This window comes from Colobus angolensis, unplaced genomic scaffold (genome assembly GCF_000951035.1).
Source record: "Colobus angolensis palliatus isolate OR3802 unplaced genomic scaffold, Cang.pa_1.0 Scaffold49, whole genome shotgun sequence".
NCBI lineage: Eukaryota > Metazoa > Chordata > Mammalia > Primates > Cercopithecidae > Colobus > Colobus angolensis.
The window spans coordinates 5,660,528-5,670,783 of NW_012118376.1; the positions used below are offsets into that span (position 1 = coordinate 5,660,528).

At 38.2% G+C, this 10,256-nt stretch overlaps 1 long non-coding RNA gene across 1 annotated transcript; it reads left to right on the top strand.

Moving 5' to 3' along the window:
* Nucleotides 1-661: 661 nt before the first annotated feature.
* Nucleotides 662-2,556, top strand: LOC105524134. The gene is made up of 3 exons (XR_001003703.1): nucleotides 662-859; nucleotides 1,764-1,839; nucleotides 2,449-2,556. It is a non-coding gene; the product is annotated as an uncharacterized LOC105524134 (long non-coding RNA).
* Nucleotides 2,557-10,256: the final 7,700 nt, after the last annotated feature.

Sequence of the window (10,256 nt, forward strand, 5' to 3'; positions counted from 1 at the left end):
AAAGGGGTAGTTTTACTTTGGTCCCTACAAGAAACTCCACATTGTAAGTTTTGCTTTGGCTGGAGATTGCAAATTCATGGTTCAAGTGCCAACACATCTTGTCTTGTGCTCATAGCAGACTCACAAACAGGCCCTTCCTGATGAATCTGGATATAGCTTTAGAATTCTTTGCATCACTGCAATCCAGGCAGCTGGTACAAATCAACAGAGATTGGCACATAAGGTATTTATTTTTCAGCCTGTGTTAGATTAATATTAGTAGGTTGGACCAAGTGAACATTTATTTTCAGTGTGGTTGGGTAAAGTAGGTTGGGTGTGAGCTGGAGGAAGAAGACAACTGGTTGGCAACAGACCACAGATCACTAGTCATCAGGAAAAGCCTGGATCTGTATGAGGATAATTGCTAGTTGACTGTATTTCACAATTTGCAGATATCTAGCTTCTTACAAATAGCTCAATGAACATATCACATTCATTTCTTTTCAAAACACTTGAATATTTAAAATAATACTAGATGAAAATAACAGTGAGTAATCAAGCTCACATTTTAAAAACAATTTTGTTGAGTAAGATCTGTGTAGGGTAGGGGGAAGAAAATTCTTAGTTCACATTACTACAGCATAACTAATCTAGTTGTCTACTCTCTCACACTCAGTTGGTTTAATGGTAGAGTTAAAGGCCAAGTCTGCCATATAGTAAGTAATACATGAAGCCAGGAGGAAGGATCCAGGACAAACCATGACAGAATACCACACATTTTGGAGATGCATGCTTTCTCAAAGCTCTGAGGACCATCATGAAGACATATTGACTGAAAGAATATGCAGTGATGACTCTGAATAGGTCCTAACTATTGGAGGTAAGCATTTCTAAAATTATTTGGACAAAAAGTTAATACATGGTACAAGTTACTCTTAAATGCTTTGTGAGATACAAAGAGGATAGGCTTGCCCCTTTTAAAAGAAGAGGTAAACAATCAAGTTGGAGATACAAGATTTACAAATATGAAAACAAATAACAATAAAGCACTTAATAGTAGCAAGCAATCATGGAAAAGATGTCAGTAGGCAGTAAGTGGTTAATTACCAAATGTATTTTCTGAATAATAATTGTGGAAAATTTTTTGAAACGAGCGATTAGTTCAACTTAGGGAATGAGGAACATCATTACTAAAGAAGTGAGATCTGACTTTGGTCCCATTTGGGAGTTAGGATTAGGTTAGGAAGGCAGTTTTGGTGGGGAAAGTAGTCTAAGAAAAACAAAGATGAATGGAAGGATCAAAGTATACTTGGAAGAGAACGAGTAAATAAGTTTATCCAGAGTTGTTATTTTATGTAGACAAGTTGAGGGAAGGGGAGGTAGTAAAAGTATATTGAGGCCCATTGTGGAGGCTCTTGAACTCTGAGCTGAAGGTTTTAGATACAATCCAGTAAGCAACGAGGAGTCCTGGAAGGCTTCTGAGTAGCAGAGTGGCATGGTCTGACAGTGTTTTGGAGAGGGGTAGTTTGACATAGATGTGAGGTATAGAATGGAGGTAACTGATGTTGAAATTGAGGAAACCATTAAGGGGCCTTTACAGCAATCCTAGGAAAGGTAAAAGAGTCTGATTTAGCTTGTTGTCAATAGGAATACAACAAGCACTGTGAAATAAGAATCAACAAGACTTGGTCACCTTCTTAGTCTATTTCATGTTGCTATAGAGAAATACCTGAGGCTGGGTAATTTATAAAGAGAAAGAGTTTATTTAGCTCACTGTTTTGCAGGCTATACAACAAGCATGACACCAAACTCTGGTTGTCTTCTGGTGAAGGTCTCAGAAATTTCCACTCATGGCAAAAGGTGAAGGGGAGCCAGCTCCTGTAAAGATCACATGGCAAGAGGAAGTGAGAGGGAGAGAGGAGGTGCCAGTTCCTTTTTAACAACCAACTCTTGTGGAAACTAATAGAGTAAAAACTCACTCACAACCACCAACCCCAGGGAAGGCACTAATCTATTCATGAGGGATCCACCCCTATGACCCAAACCCCTCTCATTAGGCCTCACCTCCTAACACTGCTACACTGGGAATTAAATTTAATCATGACGGTTGGTGGGGACAAATGAACCACATCCAAACTCTAGTGGTCACTACTTAGATAATTTCCATAGAGGAAAGGGAAGACATAAAATTGAGATTTCAGTCCTAAAAGATTGGAATAATGGAGGAATCTGTAGAGAAACACAGTTTTGAGCTCAGATGAGAAACTTAGACCTAGATGTTGAGGTTTTGGTGAAGGTTCAGTGATCAAGTAAAATGTTCATTGCTTTGTTGTTTTGATTGTCAGTGAGGTTTTGGGTGGAGTTTCAGGAGTCATCTGCATGGAGGAGATGTTGGAAGTAAGAGGAGAGGGTATATCCCAGGAAAGCCAGAGCCAAAGATTGAACTAAAGAATTTCTCATTTTTAAAAGGTAGGTAAAGAAGGAGCTAATGAAGAAAAAGAAACAAGCTGTCAAGAGGTTGGAAGAGAGCCAGGACAACACAGCACCATGTCAGATAATAAAAGAGTATAATTTCAAGAAGGAAGAGTGGCCAATAGCCCATTGACTGCAGAAGAATCAAAGAGCAGGAGAAACAGGAAAAGGCCTTTAACTTTGTGATTAGGATGTCAAAGATGACCTTCCAGGCATTACAACATAACAGCTGAAAGAAAGTGAATGTGATCTAGAGAGAGATTTCTACAACATGACCCAATTAGCTTAATGGCTCAAATCACTAAAATCATACAGATTCTTGGTAAATCTTAAGCTGATAAATGTTACTACTATCAGAGATCATGGAAGGGAATGCTAATACCTCAGGAAAATAATAGATTAAGCATTCATGTAATTTATAACATATGCATAGTCTTTGTTTCAATGATGTTGGTAATATTAATGCAACGTTGCTAAAAGTAAACACCCTCTATAATCTAGGCACTGTATTTAACACATTTAGGTCACGGCACAATTCTGCGTTTTGGAGTTGAGGAAACTGAGTTTTGGAAAGTTAAATATTGCTTCTGAGATTATATAGCCAGTAAACAACGGAGTTAGTATTCAAACCAAGGTCAACCTGACTCCAAAGCCCACGTATTGTCTACTACACCAGGTGGAATAGCTTTACAAAATGAGCACTTGACAGGAGAAAAATCCTTCACCTCTAGGACTTCCTGTTTAATGCCAAACCCTGTTGATAATGAGAAGGACTCCTCCTCAATGAAAAGACAGTTTCTTTTATAACCTGAACATTTGTCTTCATTTGTGAATTTGATCGTATCGGATTTAATCACCCATACTGGCCATCTGGCACTCACCTTAAATGTCTTGTCGTCTTGTTAAAACTTTTAGAATCATGGAAAATTTCAAAACTATGTGAGTTAGAAAGAAGAGTATTATAAATCCCCACGTACCTATGCTCCAGCTTCAATATTGATTTATCACTATCTGATGAATCTTGTTTCATTTGCCAGACCACTTCCATCCCCTTTACCACTTACATTCTTGGAAGCGGGGAGTGTGCTGGTTGACTTTTCCTGTGTCTCACTGAGTGTCAACCTGTTTCTTTCCAGCACAAAGCATCTTGTCTGATATAAATTTGTGAGGAGTTTGGTGAACCTGAGACTTGAGGAAGAAAAAAATATTTTTTCTCTTTGGAAACAATTTTTAGGTGTTAGAAGAAAAACTTAGACAAATTCGATTTGACAGAGTTTAATTGAGCAAAGAACAATTTGTGAATTGTGCAGCCCCCAAACCAGAACAGGTTCAGAGAGACTCCAGCACTGTCACATGGTCTAAGAAAATTTATGGACAGAAAAAGAAAAGTGACATACAGAAAATGGAAGCAAGGTACAGAAACAGCTGGATCAGTTACAGCCCGGTGTTTGTCTTGTTTGAACGTGGTTTGAACACTTGGCCACATGTGATTGGCTGAAACTCAATGATTTGTACAAAAGTCGTTTATAGCCTGTTTATACATCCAGTTAGGTTTCAGCTCACTATCTGGAAATCTTTAGGCCAAACTTAAAATATGTAAGGGGGCAGCTTTAGGCTAAACTTAATTTAACATAGGGTACTTGTTTATAACTACTACAAAATAAATTCGTAAATATACCCTATTCCTAGACTTTCTCTAACTAAAACTCAGGAGATCCTGAGCTTAAGAAGACGTGTGCATGTGGTATGAGCTGCCTCTTGGGAATCCCTCTGCTGAGGGCAGACAACCATCTAGTCTTTTCTGTTAGGCCAGGCAGGCATCTGTGATAGGTATGTTAGTGCTGACAGTCACTAAAATCAGAAATGAAGTGTGGAAAACGAGCAGGAACCGACAGTCCGGTCTCTGTGGGAGGTCGGAGTCAGAGTGAATTGACCTCTGCTCTGCCTCCTTTCTTCTTTCTCCTCTGGAGGTGTCCAAAGCCTTAAAGAGAGATCTGCTCACAGGGGGTCACCAAAAGGAACCCATGACAGTGGCCATTGCTGAGGTCTTTAGCAGAGCCACAGATACCTGGGTCTGCATCACAGGTAAGTTTTAACTTATGCTTCTTGCAAAGTTTTGTGCTCCAGATTTAGAGAGGGTGAAGTTCTAAACTGGTCATCTTCGTTTGCAATGTTTCTTCTTTTACTTTTTATGGAGGCATAATATACATACAGACCCCTCCCAGCAGTAACTACTCTCCTGATTTCCTTACAGCATGGATTACTAACAATGCTTCTTACAATAAAATAAAGTTGGAGATAGTTCTTAGAGAAATCCTTTCCTTTTAGGTCCTTCTTCTCCTTGTTATATTTTTAATATCTTTTAAAAAATAAGCCAACGATCCCAGTGGTATGGGAAGTACCTAGGTAAGAGGCAACAACCATCTGTCAAGAGCAGTACCATCATCTCTTCCTGAGTCCACTGTTGGTTTTTACCTTAGTCATTGCCTTTCTATCTTGGCTAGCTCCATGAAAACTCCTTGGAATTGACTGTCTTAACTAAAAGCTAAGAACTTATTGCCAATGCATTGCAACACCCCCGTACCACATGTTGCAATTATTCAATCCTCCATAAACACCCATAAATAATGCAAGAGGGGGCAACTTGGTGGGTTGGGCTGCTGTGTGATGACCACTCCCGGAAGAAAGCTGTGCTTGCAAACATCCTTGAGTCCTCCATCGGTAAGATACATAGCCAGCTTCTGTGGGGCTCAGGTTTCTACTCACAAAGAGACACAGGCAGGGCAGAAACTTGAGTCTTTTAACCATCTGATTCTCCTTAGTCTGGTTCCAAAGGGAAAGTCAGGAAGGAGAAGAAGTGAAGAGCAAGGGCTTTGGAATCAGAGAGTTGCTGGCTTCAGCCATGCTTTTACCATGGGTACCTTAAAATATTTTTTAAACTCAGTTTCTGTGCCTGCAAATTTAGGATAATAGTATCATGAAACTCATATGTGACAATGCATGTGAAGTGCTAGGCAAATTATGTGCTACATGGTAAATGCTCAATAAACATGAGATCTTACAATTTTTAAAGAGTTGTTTTCCCAGAAAAAGAACAAAGCCATTTTAGATTGACAGAATGACACAAAACTTGACTAATTTTTAAATACTTATATCAATGAATCAGGACTTAATTAGAACATTTTGATCCATTCAAACCTCTTGGTTTTGTCTATAGGACCAAAATAGCATCTTCTGGTCTTGGCACCTCAGAGACGCTGCTCCCCGCACAGAGTGGCAGGACAAGAGGACTTCATCCTGCCATGGGTCCAGATTTTGTGGGAGGGAGACCCTCTAGGACAAAATAAAGTTTTGACAGAAGTTATGAGGAAGAAAATAATCATCTTAAAGCTTATAATGAGATAAGGGAAAACTGGAATACTTTTCCCCTTAGTCTATTTTAGATGAAAATAAAGTGCTTTCTAACATCCTTTAACAGCAGAATAGTGGAAGCTGAAGTACTTTTGGCCACAAAAGTTGGATCTACTATAGTTCTCTAATGATTTCTGTAGCTATCATGTTGCCCCCTTCACCCTACCTCAACACTGTTGCCTCTCCTCAGCTGCGGGCCTCGTGTGTCTGCCCCAACTCTCCAATCTGCTGCTTTCAACAAACTTAGTTCATGCTCAGTTCCCCTTGCACTCTGTGTTTCTCTCTGGATCATTTTCTAGGATTAGAGCCTTTTGTCCAACATTTACTACTTGTGCAAAATTGGGGAGGATTCCTGAACTCATTACATTTCAGTTTTCTCCACAGTCAAGCAGGGCTATCAACAGTACCTCATTCACATGGCTATTGTGAAGAATAAATAAGATAATGTATGTAAATGGCTCAATACAGAGCCTGATACTTAATAAGCACTCAAGAAATAATTGCTGCTGCAATTGTTATCAATCACCATCATCATCACCATCATCACCATCATCACCATCATCATCAAATTCTGAGGCATGAAAGTCTTACTGACAATCTCCCTCATGTCTCCGTGGTGTAGTTTTACCTCCTGACTTGCTTTGAATGTGAAATTTTGGATTTACATCTTTAGGTCATACAGTTGCCCCATTTACTTCCAGCTGCCTTGGAAATCTGCCCATCCACTTCATTGTTCTTATGTTCATTTTGCATCTGAACACCTGGATGAAAAATGAAAAACTCAGTCAAATGTTCAGCTATTCACTCCATGTTTTACCAAACATTTAAGTTGTTCTAAATATTTGGAGCATTGACAAATTTTTAGTCTGCTTTTGGATATTTGGCAGATTAAGAATCAGAAGACAAAACTTTATCCTGGGCAAGGCTGGGAAGAAACAAATCTCTTTCATGTGATCAATTTGAAACAGCCTGTTGATGTGGACATTTTTGTTTGATGGATCAGAACAATTTTAAAAATTGTTTTTACCAAAAAATGGGGGTCTCCTTGCAAGATGATGGATGGGATGAAGTTTAGGACTGGGGTAAGGCTATCTCTTGCAAACATTATGGTTTATAATTCCGTGATTTATTTAAATTAAGGCATAATTTACATTAAATGCAATTCACTAGTTTTAAGTGTACAATTTGGTGAGTTTTGAAACATATACACTATCACCACATCAAACTATAGACTATTTCTATCACTCTAGGAAAGTCCCTCATCCCTTTACAGCCAGGTCTCATCCCTTTCAAGCACTGATCTGCTTTCTCTCACTATAATTCTGCCTTTTGTAGAACTTCATATAAATGAAATCATAGGATATGTGTTCTTACATCTGGCCTTTTTCACTGAGCATAATTCTTTTGAGATTCTGCATGTCGTTGCATGTATCAGTAGTTCATTCCTTTTTATTATCGAGTAGTAGTTCATCATATTACAATTTGTTTATCTATTCACCAGTTGATGGATATTTGGCTATTATGAATAATGCTGCTATGAACATTCAAGTACAAGTTGTTGCATAGAAGTAAATTTTCATTTCACTTGGATAAATACCTAGGAATGGGAATGCTAAGTTGTAAGTATATGTTTGACTTTTGACAGAACTGTCAAACTGTTTGCCAAAGTGGCTGAACATTTCACATGTCCACCAGAAAAGTGTGGGAGTTCCCGCACCCCAGTTTCAGTGACACTTTGTATGATAATTGATATGGTTTGGCTCTGCGTCCCCACCCAAATCTCATCTCAAATTGTAATCCCCACGTGTTGAGGGAGGGACCTGGTAGGAGTGATTGGATCATGGGGGGCTGTTTCCCCCATGCTGTTCTTGTGTTAGTGAGAGATGATTTAAAAGTGGCAATGTCCCCTGTACATGCTCCTTCTCCTTCCACCATGTAAGATGTACCTTGCTTCTCCTTCACTTTCTACTGTGACTGTAAGCTTCCTGAGGCCTCCCCTGCCATGCAGAACTGTGAATCAATTAAACCTCTTTCCTTTATAAACTACCCAGTCTCAGGTAGTATCTTTACAGCAGTGTGAGAATGGACTAATATAGTAATCTTTCTTCTTTTAGCTATCCTAGTGGATTTGTGGTGGCATTTCATTACGATTTCACTTCTCATTTCCCTAATGACTATGATGTTGGGCATCTTTTCACAGGCTTATAAGTCATTTACACATCTTTGGTGGCCTTTTACCAAAGGTCTCCACATCTTTGGAGACCTTCTCTTCAAATTATTTGCCCATTTATTTTTAACAGATTATCTTATTCTTATTGTGTTATAAAAATTCTTTACATATTCTTGATCTCCTTTATTGAACTTATCTTCTGCTAGTATTTTTCCCGGTTTGTGGTTTGCCTTTTATTTTCTTAGTGGTATCTTTTGAGGGAGAGACATTTTTAATTTTGATAAAATTCAATTTATCAATTTTTAAAATGGTTTGCATGTTTTGCATCCTACCAAAGAAATCTGCTTATTCCAAGGTCATAAAGATTTTGTCATGTTGTCTTGTAGAATTTTATAATATTCTAGAATTTAGATCTAGAACTCATTTTGAGTTAATTATTTTATAGGGTAAAGTAAAGATGGAGGTTCATTTATTTGTACATAGACATCCATTTTCTCCCCAGCACTATTTGCTGAAGACTATCCTTGAATTACTTTGACATACTTAGTAACTTTTAAAGAATTGAAAGTTGTCTGTTTTTTCTTTTTTCAGTTATGCCAAAATGTTTCCTTCAAAAAGATGTATCAAATTATTGGGTACCATTTTTAAAAATTAAAGTTATTAAGAAGGTACTCAAAGATCGGTATGCAAGGATGCTTATTATAACATTGTTTGTAATGATAAAAGCTGGAAACTGTTGTAGGGGATGAAAGATTTCTTTTCCTCACTTACCACTAGGTTCAAGGCTGAGGCACTATAATATAGATTAACAAGAGAAAACCATACAGTTTTATTTAATATGTTTTATACAATACAGGAGGCTTCAGACAAAGAAACCTGTATATTTTTATGGTAAGTTTGATGAAGGAGTCGATTGTTGTGGAGAAATGTGATTGCACAAAGGAGGTATGATCTAATGGTAATAAACTAGGGGGAACGTAGAAAGGCCTGTTTGTTTAGATTCTTCCTTGGTTTCTGTGTCTTCAGAAACGAGAATGTTCCTTTTCTGTGGGTATAGAGTGGGCACCTTTCACATGAGCTTGTTATGACCTACTTTAGGAGAAGGTCAGAAAATCTTTTCTAGGTTTTATGGCCTACTCCAGGGCAGAAGGGCAGGAGAAAGACAGAGAGACCCTCCTTTCTCTGCAGTTTTCTCAAATGCCAAAGTGTCATATCTTGAGGTAGTGTGTCCTGAATCCCATCACAATCTAAATATATACCACCAGGAGGCAAGTTGAATAAATCATGGCATATTCATATAGTATAATATTACAGCCAATAAGAATCTTGATGTTAATCTACATATGTGACCAGGAAAAGATATTCACAACATGCTTTAAGGGAACGTGCAGAGATCACAAATAGGAAATCTGGTATTTCATTTTTGTACGTATAAAAACAATAAAAATTATAATTGCTTATGCATGTATAGAAACAGATGTAGAAAAATATACAGTTTGGATGTTAAGATTCCAGACAATCTATTGTTTTATATTTCTTTTTCAAAGAGTGTAAACTACCTTTAAAATTAGAGAAAACATTTCTCTTTTCTCTTTTTTGTTTTTTTGTTTGGAGATGGTGTCTTACTCTGTTGTCCAGGCTGGAGTGCAGTGCTGCAAACATGGCTCAGGCTTAAGGGATCCTGTCTCAGGATCCTGTCTCAGCCTCCTGTGTATCTGGGATCGTAGATCCCATGCAATCACCATGCTCAGCTAATTTTTAAAGTTTTTTAGAGATGCATCTCACTTTGTTGACCAGGCTGGTGTCGAACTCCTGGCTTCAAGCGATCCTCCTGCCTTGGCCTCCCAAAGTGCTGGCATTAGAGGCATGAGCCACTGCTCCTGGCCCAAAAACTTTTTTTTTTTACAAAAATTTATGTACTCTTGGCAGCAGGGTTTAAAGGATTCCCAGAGACGTGGCTTAACAAATCAATATGCAACATTTTCACCTTAAATGCTTTTAGGTGGTATGAAGTCTCTGGCAAGCCAGTTAGCTGAAATCTGGTTTGCTTAAGCTAGAGAGACCCACAAAAGGCTTACTGTCTCAAAGACGCTGAAGAGAATGAGGCATTTAAAGCTTCGTTTCCATTAAAATGCAAATTAGAATTAAGGTTAGCCATATGGTGATGTTCTAATTTTCCCCCAATACTCCTTCTAACTCAAATAAGAGACAATTTCTATTTCTA